Source organism: Aquarana catesbeiana, linkage group LG08 (genome assembly GCF_042186555.1).
Source record: "Aquarana catesbeiana isolate 2022-GZ linkage group LG08, ASM4218655v1, whole genome shotgun sequence".
Classification (NCBI taxonomy): Eukaryota; Metazoa; Chordata; class Amphibia; order Anura; family Ranidae; genus Aquarana; species Aquarana catesbeiana.
This window is the reverse complement of record NC_133331.1, coordinates 8,313,498-8,326,362: the sequence shown is the minus strand read 5'-3', so window position 1 is coordinate 8,326,362 and position 12,865 is coordinate 8,313,498. Positions and strand designations below refer to the sequence as shown.

Genomic DNA, 12,865 nt, shown 5'->3' with positions numbered 1-12,865 from the left:
ATATATATATATATATATATATATATATATAGTCATTTTTTTTTTAATATAATATTATTTTTAATATTGTTATTTATTATCATTATTATTACTATGAACTATATATATTTTTTAAATATATTATTGTTTATTATTATCATTAATATTACTATAAAATGTTTTATATATTTTTATTAAGGAGCTAACATAATGATAATGCACATATGACACTTTGTAATCACTGGATTTGTTTTGTTGAATAATGTAATTTTGTGTTACATTATTCATTTTATTATGATCTTCTTCATTTATTCGTGATCTGTTTTTTTTTTTTTTATTTTATTTCATTTTTTTAAAGTGAACCTGTGTCTGCTCATGTGAGGTGGCCCCCACCATCTGATTATTTCCCCCCCCTCATTCCTCCTCCCCCCCCCCCCCCCACTCTTTGGCCAATCGGAGCCAACATTTTATCCTTCTGTAAGCTCCAATCTGTATTCTTGCCAATCTTTTTTATATTTTTGAGGGACGGTTCACACCAGATGCCCTTCCAGTGCCTTTTTTCATTCTGCATCAAAAACACATGGACTGTGTTTAAAGGGCAACTCCACTTTTGTGTGTGTGTGGGGGGGGATTGGCAAAAAAAAAATTATATAAAATTGCTACACAAGCCTTATATTTGTAATTGAAGGTTAATTAAAAAGGTGGCAAATGCTGAGTGCATTAATCCTCTGCACTTTATTCACAGGTAGAAATGTTTGAAAACAAAATGTGAATAACTGCGTTGTACATATCCCAGGAACCAAAAGCTCAGCCCATCGATGGAACTTCTCTGGTTCAAATGGATCTTCCAAAACCAGCTTGGCGGGTTTCTGAGGACAAAGCCCCCTTCCTCAAAATGGGAGCCTTGCTCTGAGGAAGGGGGCTTGTCCCCAGAAACACTTCAGTCGGTTTTAAGACATCCATTTGGAGGAGTTAAATAGATGGGTCTTGCTGTGAGGGAGGGGGCTTGTCCTTTGAAACATGTCAGCTGGTTTTGGAACATTCATTTGAACCAGAGGGATTCAATCAATGGGTCTTGGTCTGAGGAAGGGGGTTTTGTCCCTTAAAACGTGTCTTCTGGTTCAAATGGATGTTTTAAAACCCATCTGATGAGTTTCGGGGGATAGGCCCCCTTTCTCAAAACAGAAGTCTTACTCTAAAGAAGGAAGCTTGTCCCCCCGAAAAATGTCAGCTGGTTTTAAGACGTTCAATTGAACCGGAGGAATTCAATTGATGGGCCTTGCCACAAGGAAGAGGGCTTGTCCCCTGAAATGCATCAACTTGTTTTAGGACATTCATTTGAACCAAAGGAGTTCAATTTGTGGCTCTACCTCTGGGGAAGGGGGTTTGTCCCCCGAAATGTGAACTCCTTTGGTTCAAATGAATTGTTCTAAAACAAGCTGACACGTTTCAGGGCACAACCTCCTTTCCTCAGAGCAAAACTCATCGATGAAATTCCTCTGGTTTGAGTGTATGTCCTAAAACCAGCTGACACTTTTCAAGGGACAAGCCCCCTTCAAGACCCATCGATGGAACTCCTCTGGTTCAAATGAATGTTCTAAAACCAGGTGACATGTTTTAGGGGACGAGCCCCCTTCCTCAGGGCAAGAGCCATCGATGGAACTCCTTTGGTTCAAATGAATGTCCTAAAACAGGCTGACACGTTTCAGGGCACAACCTCCCTTCCCCAGAGCAAGACCCATCGATAGAACATCTATTTGAACCAGAGGAGTTCCATCGATGGGTCTTGCTTTGCAGAAGGGGGCTTGCCCCCCAAAACACGTTAGAAGCTTCAGACCATCAAGGATATCAATTTGAAGTCCCCTTCGAAGCACCTATTTCTGGAACTCCTCTGGTTCGAATGGATGTCCTAAAACATGCTGACGGGTTTCGGGGGACAAGCCCCCTTCCTCAAAGCAAGACTCCTGTTCAGCTGGTTTTAGGACATCAATTCAAACCAGAGGAGTTCCACAGATGGACTGATCTCTGGGTTTCTGGGATATGTTTAATGCTGTTTTTCACATTCTGTATTTTTTAACATTTCTACCTGTGAATAAAGTACTATGGATACGATGCTAGGCGTTTGCGCCATTTGTTTGTTTTCTCGATCTTAAAAGGGCATCATCATTCCCGTTATCCAGTCCGGATGGCACAGTCACCATTTTGATCTAAAGAATGTTATTAAAAAGTCCCTTTCCTTTTCAATCGGCAGCCGCTGTAATTTTCTGTTAAATGCAATATGGCCACCTGGAGGCGTTTTGTACACAGATGGTATACGGACCACCCCCCCGAAATGTAATTTCCTGCTTTGTGTGATTGGCTGACTGATTCCCCCAGAAGTCTGCACTAAGATACAGGTCAGATTTTGGGCATCCCCTGCAACACAAATCTCATTTTTGGTGAGATATTCCCAAAGGAATGCAGATACGGCCACTTTCCTCATTAGAGCCCTGCAGGTGCAGAAGCTGGTTGATAATTATGAAGTCGCTCCCATTCACATTCACTCTACATATGGACACAGAGACACAAACAGTTATTTCTTCAGAATAACAAAAGGTAGAAATCTGCAACAAAGTTTGTTACAATCTCACAATGTACAGAGATCACCCAGAGAGGGGGAGGGGTTTTCTTAACAAAAGTGGAGTTACTCTTTAAAATGGAATCCAGTGGCATAGTTCACGCCAGTTCAGTCAACAAAAAAAATAGAACGTGTTGCATTCTTCTGTATCTGGAATGCAGCAAAATACGCACGTTGTCTTCAACTAAAATAAAGCAAAAAAAGGCCTGGAGGAGGGGGAAACGCACCGGAACGCAAAGATTGTGGTGTGAAGCGCCCCTCGGGGGCTCAGCATTTTTCTTGGAGGTTTTTTGATACTTTTTATTGCTGATTTTTTGTTTTTGTTTTGTTGAATAACGTGACCTGTATTGTGTGAGGTGGTCCCACCATCCCGATTTTATTTCTCTCCCCTCCCCCACCCCACTCTGCATGGCCACATGGAGCCAAAATTAAAGTAGAACTAAAGGCAAATATTTTTTTAATTAAAAAAAAAAATAAAATTTATTTTTTTAGTGATAAGTGTAGCCCTTGTACATGGGGGGGGGGGGGGGTGTCCCTCTGCTACGTTGGTGGTCATTGGAAAAGTGAAACTTTGTCTCCTATTACGGAGATGACGAACATCTCTATTATTTATTTATTTTTTTTTTGTCTTTTGTATCTCGGGGTGATTTGTGGACATTCCGATTGGTGAATTAGAACGAGAAATTCTTCGGATTTTTTTTCTTTTTTTTTTTTTGCATGATTAGATCCTCCCTCCGGCCCTTCCACCATACAGTTCCTGGACTGACATGGCGTGCCCTGATTTCACCGCACGCCGCGAGCTTCTCACCGCGTGCATCAATCCTTTTCACTGCCAGAGGCGTTTTTGCATTTATTTGTTTATTTTTTTGCACGCCTGCTTTAAAAAAAAAAAAAAAAAAAATCATTTTAGGCCTGAAGATTACATAATCCCCTAAAAAAAAAAAAAAAAAAAAAAAACCTATATTTTCGAGAAAGCGGACACCCTAGAGCAGGTTTAGGCAACCTGGGGGCCCTCCAGCTGTTGTGAAACTACATTTCCCATGAGGCATTGCAAGGCTGGCAAGTTACAATGACTCCCAGAGGCATGATGGGGCTTGCAGTTCTGCAACAGTTCGAGGGCCTCCGGGTTGCCTACTCCTGTCCTAGAGAATAAAATATCGGTAGTTTTACTTTTATGTCACACGATATTACCCCACAGGTCTAGGAAACGCAAAATTTCAGTAAAAAAAAAAAAAATACACTAAATTTTACGGCGCACAAACGCAATAAATTACCCATTTTTTGGGGGGTAAAATATAAAAGACGAGGTTTCACCGAGTAAATAGATACCCAACATGCCAGACCTTTTTGTGTGCGCCCGTGAAATGGTGGCAAACCCTATATTTTCCATAGGTGACACTTTTAAAAGCCCCCCCCTCCCCCCATACGTCTTTAGTTTAGAGGTCTGATGCTAGAATTATCGCTCTCACTCCGGCGTGCGGGTCGATATGTAACGTGTATCGCACAGGTCAGGTCAGGACGACGTATGGCTTTGGTTCATGCCATCCATTGTGTTCCATTGTGTTGCTAGCTGTGATTGGTGAGAGTGATCACATGGTACAGGAAGGGCCACTCACAGACCATCTGTACCAGGGGGGGAGGCAACCTGGGGGCCCTCCAGCTGTTGTGGTGGGGTATTTGTACTGTCCTGGCGTTTTCGGGACTTAAGAAATGAGATCGGCCGTCAGTACATCAGGATTGATCGATTTGATCAGATATATATCCCATAGTGCGTGGACCCTATAACTTTCTTACAGACTAAATAATATTCACTGATTTTGGGTTATTTTCACCAAAGAAATGGAGCTGAATAGATTTTGGCCTAAATCTATGAAGAACATTTATTTATTTGCAAAATTTTATAACAGAAACTAAGAAAAAATGTGTGTGTTTTTTATTTTATTTTTTTTCGGTCCTTTTTTTTTTCGTTTTATTTAGCCTACTTGCTAAATAAAACGAAAAAAAGGACCGAAAAAAATAAAAGTAAATAAAAACCACACACACCACAAGTTTTTCTTCGTTTCTGTTGAAGAACATTTATTTGCAAAATCTTATAGAAACAAAGAAAAACTTGTGGTGTGTGTGTGTGTGTGTGTGGTTTTTTTATTTATTTTTAAAAAAAATTTTCGGTCCTTTTTTTTTGTTTAGCAAATAAGCCAAATAAAACGAAAAAAAGACCGAAAAATAAAAACGCACACCAAATTTTTCTTCATTTCTGTTGAAGAAATTTATTTATTTGCAAAATTTTAGAACAGAAACTAAGAAAAGTGTGTGTGTGTGTGTGTTTTTTATTTTATTTTTATTTTTCGGTCCTTTTTTTTAGTTTTTTATTTAGCTTATTTGCTAAATAAAACGAAAAAAAGGACCAAATGAAAATAAAAAAAATAAAAACGCACACACACCACACGTTTTTTTTTTTTTTTTTTCATTTTTCTGTTGAACATTTATTAGAAAAATTTTATAACAGAAATGAAGAAAAACTTGTGGTGTGTGTGTTTTTTGTTTTTTTTTTTTTTTTTTTTTTCTTATTTATATTTTTTCGGTCCTTTTTTTGTTTTATTTAGCAAATCAGCTAAATAAAAGGAAAAAAAGACCGAAAAATAAAAACGCGCGCACACACACTACGAGTTTTTCTTTGTTTCTGTTGAAGAACATTTATTTATTTTCAAAATTTTATAACAGAAACGAAGAAAAATGTGTGGTGTGTGTGTTTTTATTTGTACTTTTTGGTCCTTTTTTTTTTTCGTTTTTTATTTAGCTTATTTGCCAAATCGAATGAAAATAAAATGAATAAAAACGCACACACACCACAAGTTTTTCTTTGTTTCTGTTGAACATTTATTTATTTGCAAAATTTTATAACAGAAACTAAGAAAAATGTGTGTGTGTTTTTATTTATCTATTTATTTATTTATTTTTTTAAATTTTATTTAGCAAATAAGTTAAATAAAACGAAAAAAAGGACCAAAACATAAAAACACGCACCACACTTTTTTCTTCATTTTTGTTATAAAATTTTGCAAATAAATGTTCTTCATAGATTTAGGCCAAAATTGTATTCTGCTCCATTTCTCTGGTAAAATCTCAGAGGTGATTAAATACCACCAAAAGAAAGCTCCTATTTGTGTGAACAAAATTCTAAAAAATCTCATGTGTACAGTGTTGTATGACCGCGTAATTGTCCTTCAAAGTGTGACAGCGCTGAAAGCTGAAAATTGGCCTGGGCAGGAAGGGGGGGGGGGAGTGCCCGGTGTTAAAGGGGGTAAGTTGTATCGGTCTTGGTAATTGGTGAGGTTGTTGGGTGTCGGTGGATGTTTCTTCAATCACAGAGGTCAGACGTTTCTTGGAGTTGGCCTCCAGGTTTGCACACATCTCAGGAGGGATTTTGTCCTCTTTGCTGATCCTCTCCAAGTCATTAAGGCTTTGAGGCTGACGTTTGGTAACTCCGAACCTTCAGCTCCCTCCACATATTTTCTATGGGATTGAGGTCTGGAAACTGGCTAGGCTTCTTGATGTGCTTCTTGAGTCACTCCTTGGTTGCCTTGGCCATGTGTTTTGGATCATTGTCATGCTGGAATACCCATCCATGACCCATTTTCAATGCCCTGGCTGAGGGAAGGAGGTTCTCACCCAAGATCTGACGGTACATGGCCCCCGTCCATCGTCCCTTTTGATGTGGTGAAGTTGACCTGTCCCCTTAGCAGAAAAACACCCCCAAAAGCATAATGTTTCCACCTCCATGTTTGATAGTGGGGGATGGTGTTCTTCGGGTCATAGGCAGCATTCCTCCTCCTCCTCCAAACACGGCGAGTTGAGTTGATGCCAAAGAGCTCTATTTTGGTGTCGTCTGACCACAACACTTTCCCCCAGTTCTCCTCTGAATCATTCAGATGTTCATTAGCAAACTTCAGACCGGCCTGTACATGTGCTTTCTTGAGTAGGGGGACCTTGCGGGCGCTGCAGGATTTCAGTCCTTCACGGTGTAGTGTGTTACCAATTGTTTTCTTGGTGACTATGGTCCCAGCTGAGATCATTGACAAGATTCTCCCGTGTAGTTCTGGGCTGATTCCTCATCGTTCTCATGATCATTGAAACTCCACGAGGTGAGATCTTCCATGGAGCCCCAGACTGAGAGAGATCGACAGTTATTTTGGGTTTCTTCCGTTTGCGAATAATCGCACCAACTGTTGTCACCCTCTCACCAAGCTGCTTGGTGATGGTCTTGTAGCCCATTCCAGCCTTGTGTAGGTCTACAATCTTGTCCCCGACCACCTTTGACAGCTCTTTGGTCTTGGCCATGGTGGAAAGATTGGAATCTGAATGATTGTTTTGTGGACAGGTGTCTGTTATACAGGTAACAAGCTGAGATTAGGAGCACTCCCAGATGTTTTGAAACTACATTTCCCATGATGCTCCACTACAGTACAGAGTTCATGAGCATCATGAGAAATGTAGTTCCAAAACATCTGGAGTGCCAAGGTTCGCCATCACTGATATATAGGGCCTCTGCTTTTTAAAACTTTTTTTTTTTTTTTTTAATATAATTTTTGGGGTTCTAAGTAATTTTCCAGCAAAAAATACTGTTTGTTTATTTATTTATTTATTTATTTTTAACGACACGTGTCCAAAAAATGTCTGAGGCACCTTAACCCACTTGACCTCTAGGCATCACTTTGTTTTATAAATCATATTTTTAAAAAAAAAAAGCAAGTGTCACGCCAATGGTCAGAATACAGAATTGTTTTTATTAAAAAAAAAAAAAAAAATTTCTTCTATCATTACTTAAAAAAAAAAAAAAATTCTGCCATAACCCCAGTGTGTATATATATGTGTGTATGTGTGTATATATATATATATATATATATATATAGTATAATTTTTTTTTCTTTCTTTAGCCGGCGGCTGGCTTTCCCATGAAGGCGGGTTTTCCCCTCTCCGGGCACTTTTTGGCGTTTCTCGTGCTTAACATTTGTTACCGGCACAGTCGGCTGGTCACAGAGGCTATAAAAGACTAGATCGTCTTTGATCGCCTTGAAGGTCCGGAGCAACGTAATGACATCGCTTCCGGTCCAGGCTGAAAATAACTCCTTTTGCTTATAAATAAATAAAAAAAAGATAAAATCTTTTGCTTTTAAAGATAAAGGAGAAATTTGGTGTCTTTTTGACCCCCCAGATCTCTCCATAAATAGGACCTGTCATCATTATTTCTATTACAAGGGATGTTTACATTTCTTGTAATAGGAATAAAAGAAGTGATTAAAAAAATAAAGGTACAGTGTAAAAAAAAAAAAAAAAAAAAAGTAAAGGGACGGTGTCAATATAAAATAAGAAAAAAAAATTGAAAGCATCCCCATCCCTTCATGCTCACGCGCAGAAGTGCCCGCATTTGTAAACCGAGTTCGCACCACACATGAGGTATCGCCATGATCGTTAAACCGAGAGCAATTATTCTTACACAAGACCACCTCTGTAAGGCCCCTTTCACACTGGGGCGGTGGGGGCGTCGGCGGTACAACAGCGCTATTTTTAGCGCTGCTGTACCGTCCTTGCAGCTGTATTCGGCCGCTAGCGATGCGGTTTTAACCCCCGCTGGCGGCCGAAAAAGGGTTAAAATCCCTCGTACAGCGCGGCTATAGCCGCGGTATTGCCGCGGTATAGCCGCGCTGTCCCATTGATTTCAAGCGGTTTAGGAGCGGTGAATACACCGCTCCTTCACCGCTCCAAAGAAGCGGTTTGCAGGACTTTTTTCACCGTCCTGCCAGCGCACCGCTTCAGTGTGAAAGCCCTCGGGCTTTCACACTGAACAAACAGCAGAGGCTGTTTAGGGGCGGTTTGCAGGTGGTATTTTTAGCGCAATAACGCCTGCAAACCGTTCCAGTGTGAAAGGGGCCTAACTTTAGGCTAGGTTCACACTGCTGCAGTGCGAATTTAACGCGATTTTACCGCGAATTTACCGCGATTTTACCGCGATTTTACCGCGATTTTACCGCGAATTTCAGGAGTTGGATATAGCTGCGATTGATAGTCTAGCCAATGGAATCATAATGTAAAAAAAAAAAGGGTCTTAACTTCCTGTGTACTTCCTGGTTTTTGTGGAGAGTAGTGTGGTGGAATTCGCACATATGTGAACCATCAATGCGATTCAAGAACGATTTACATTGATGTCTATGGAGACTAAATTCGCAACGCAACGCAGTAAACTCGCACAGGACCTTTTTTTCACGCAGGTTATATTTGCAACGCGTCGATGTGAACGGCACTAATGTTAATCTATGTAATTTAAATGACTTGTGAATTTGAGCGATCGCAACGGCTCAAATTCGCAATAGAATTCGCAGCAGTGTGAACCTAGCCTTAAATTGGTAACCTGTAAAAAAAAAAAAAAAAGTTTTTGAGGTGTCATCTACGGAGACTTTTAGGTACTGTAGTTTGTCGCCATTCCCATCTACTCATCGTAACTTCATGTTTACAAAAATAATAATTGGGATGTGTATGTGTGTAAAATATATATATATATATATATATATATATATATTACAGTTTTTCTTTTATTTTATTAAAGTATTTTTTTTTTTCCCCCAAAAAAATTTCATTAATAAAAACACTGCATAAATAAACATTAATTAAAATTGCAACCATCGCCATTTTATTCTATAGGGTCTCTGCTAAAAAAAAAAGTAAAACATGTTTGGGGGGTTATAAGTCATTTTCTAGCAAACAAATATTGATTTAAACTTGTAAACAAGTGCCAGACAAAGCCTGATGTGCAAGTGGTTTAAAGGGATAGTTCACCTTTTACCCCCCAAAAAACTGCCTTTGCCAGTAGGGGGCGCCTGTAGATGAAAACAAAATTTTGAGTAAAGTTGAGTAAGGCCCTCACTGTTTATGTAACTCCCAAATCCTGATTGGAATACTCCCGCATTGTTGGTAAACGAGGCCCCGTCGTTATTTCTCCCCTCCTAAAGACTCCCTTGAGGAGGGAGCCGGGGGGGGGGGGGGGGGGTGGATTGCCGGTGCTGTGTGTGGCTTTGGACGCTGATGAGGGGTGATTACAATGATCAGCTTTTATTCATTTAAAATTTTTATCCCAAAAGAAAACAAAATCTGCTTGCCGTAACGGATTATAAAGTGGGAGGTGGCTTTGTTAGTGTATTTAAATCTGCTAGTACATCTAACACTCCTCTCCCCCCAAGACTGACCATGCTGCTTTCCAAAGGTCCCCCCTGTGCTCCTTCATCCAGAGTGGGGGGCTCTAATACAGGAGGTATGTTACTGGCTGGGTCACCGGGTGAAAACTGGGGATAAAGGCTAAAAGAAAACGAATGCAGCTGCCACATCTAATCATTGGTAAGCTGAGGCCAATCAGAGGCCACCACAGAGATCAGGTGACCCAGAACCGGGAGATCTGGGTCCTGCTCATTAGTAGGGGACCCGGGGCTCTTTCTTTTCTGTCATTTTTCAGCACTAAAATTTACATCCGGTGAACCTCTAGTGGTATTTTATCACCTTCTGAGTTTTTTTGTGTTTTTTTATTTTGTTGCGCTACTAAAGAAAGAAAAAAATAATAATTTTGGTGTAAATATATTCTATTTTTTTTTTTTTTTTTACTTTCTACTATAAGACATATCCAATAAAAAAAAAAAAAATAACAATGAATGTTTCAATTGCGCGGTGGTGTGATGTTGTACCCAAATAAAATTGATCCCCCCCCCCCACAAATAGAGCTTTGTTTTGGTGGTATTTGATCACCTCTGCGGATTTTATTTTTACAGCTCTAAACAAAAAGACTGACAATTGAAAGAAAATACATATTTTTTTTACTTTCTGCTATAAATCGTACCCAATAAAAAATCAATTTTTTTTTTCATAAATTTAAGCCAATATCTATTCTACATATTTTGGTAAAAAAAAAAAAAGCGTATATTGATTGGTTTGTGCAAACGATCTAGCGTCCACAAACTATTCGATAGATTTATACTGGTAATGGTGGCGATCAGCGTCTTTGATATTGCGGCGGACAGTCGGACACTAATTGACACTTTGTGGGAACCAGTGACCCTAATACAGTGATCAGTGCTAAAAATATACACTGTCACTGTACTCATGACACTGGCTGGGAAGGGGTTAACATCAGGGGCGATCAAAGGGTTACCTGTGTGCCTAGCCAGTGTTTGTGTACTGTGGGGGAGGGGCTTTTACTAGGGGAAGAGATGAATTTTTCTTGTCCGGCTGTCCCTGCTGTCATGATGGAGCTCTGCCTTGTTCACAATCAGAGTCTCTCCTCAGCGATCAGCGATCAGCGGGTGGCGGGTGGACATCCATTGGCCGGCACCCGCTGATCGTATTCTGCTGGGACTAATCACAGCAAAATTGGTGCAGAATCGCATATATATGTATGTATGTATGTATGTATATGTGATTCTGCACAGGTCGGCAAGTGGTTAAGCAGAATTTTACTCCCCTTGGATCCAGCGTTGAGGTGTCCCGGAGCTCCCTGCCGGCTGCTTATCTCTTGGGGGAGGGCGCCCTTCTTCACCAGCTGCTTGATTGGCCGAGGCGGGGGGGGGGGAAATGTCGTCACTCTTGTGCATGCGCAGAAGTGCAGTCAGCATTGGCAGATTTCTACAGTGAGCTGTAAGTTCCACTTTAACACCCTTTTATATCCCCTTCCATGTATGAAGATTTTGTGTGCTGTATTGTCCTGACACAACGTTCGCTATATACAAGATCCAGCGCTGTGTCCAACCACACTTCCTATTGGCTGTACGAATTAAAGATTCGGGCTGAGTACTTTTCTTACATTTATGGGTCCACTTTTTTTTTTATTTTTTTTTTTTTTTTTTTATACATGACTACAAGACCTTTTGAGGTTGAAATTGTGCTGTTCATTCACCCTGCCTTGGCCAATCAGAAGAAGCGGGCGCAAATGAACTACTTAATCTAAGATGAAGTCTTGTCCTAGTTTGTTTTACACAACAAAAGTTTGTTATCCCTTGCAAATTAAGGAATAGGGTTGGGGGAGGAGGATGTTTAAAAAAAAAAAAAAAAAGGGGGGGGGGGTACAGTTACATGATTGCACTAAGAGGTTAGCTTGGAATTAAAGTTGAACTATAGTAGGCTTCTTTTTTTTTTTCATTTATTTTATATTGGGGAAAAAAAGTAAAGGATGGTTATAGACCTTGTTGTGTTGATTTTTTGTATGTGTTGTTTTTTTTTTGTTTTTTTTTATTCTCATATTTTGGAAACCGTAAGGAATGATTATAGCGTGTGCGTTTTTTTTTTTTTTTTTTTTTTTGTGTTTTTATTTTATTTTGGAATGCTTATGGCCATTGTGGTGTGTGTGGGTTTTTTTTTTTTTTTTTTTTTTTTTTTTTTTGTGATATTTGTAGAAAATATTTTATTTTGGAAACAGTAAGGGATGGTCATATTTCTTGTGTTTTTTATTTATTTTGTGGTGTGTTTTTTTTTTTTGCTTTTTGTTTAATTTTGGAAACGGTAAGGGATGGTCATATTTCTTGGTGTGTGTGTGTGTGTGTGTGTGTGTGTGTGTGTGTGTGTGTTTTTTTTGTTTTTTTTTTGTTTTGTTTTTATTTAATTTTGGAAACAGTAAGGGATGGTCATGGTTCTTGTGTTTGTTTTTTTTTATTTTTTTGTGATTTTATTTTGGAAACCATAAGGAATGCTTATGGCCGTTCAATTTTTTTTGTTTTTGTTTTTTTTGTGATGTTTGTAAAAATATTTTATTTTGGAAACCGTAAGGGATGGTCATATTTCTTTGTTGTGTGTGTGTGTGTTTTTTTTTTTTTTTTTTTTTTTTAATTTTTGAAACTGTAAGGGATGGTCATATTTCTTGTGTTTTTTCTATTTTTTATTTATTTATTTATTTTTTTTTGTGTTTTTTATTTAATTTTGGAAACCGTAAGGGATGGTCATGGTTCTTATGGTTTTTTGTTTTTTTTTTTTTTTTTTTTTTGGTTTTGTTTTTTTTTTTTGTGTTTTTATTTTGAAAACAGTAAGGAATGCTCATAGCCCTTGTTGTGTGTTTTGTTTTGTTTTTGTGTTTTTATTTTATTTTGGAAACCGTAAGGAATAGTATTAGCCATGCGTCTCATATCCAAAGCAGGAAATGAGGAATAATCCCCACAAATTAAGGGAATCTCTTCGCCCCACCCCCCAGGTCAGAACCAGTGTCCCCATTGGAAGATTTCCCCCCTCTTCGTGTTCCGGTGA

At 39.0% G+C, this 12,865-nt stretch overlaps 1 protein-coding gene across 1 annotated transcript in view; it reads left to right on the top strand.

Annotated features, from left to right (window-relative positions):
- The window catches only part of LCOR (ligand dependent nuclear receptor corepressor), a gene marked incomplete in the record, with an annotated part of 73,989 nt that overhangs the window by 33,280 nt on the left and 27,844 nt on the right, over positions 1-12,865 (top strand).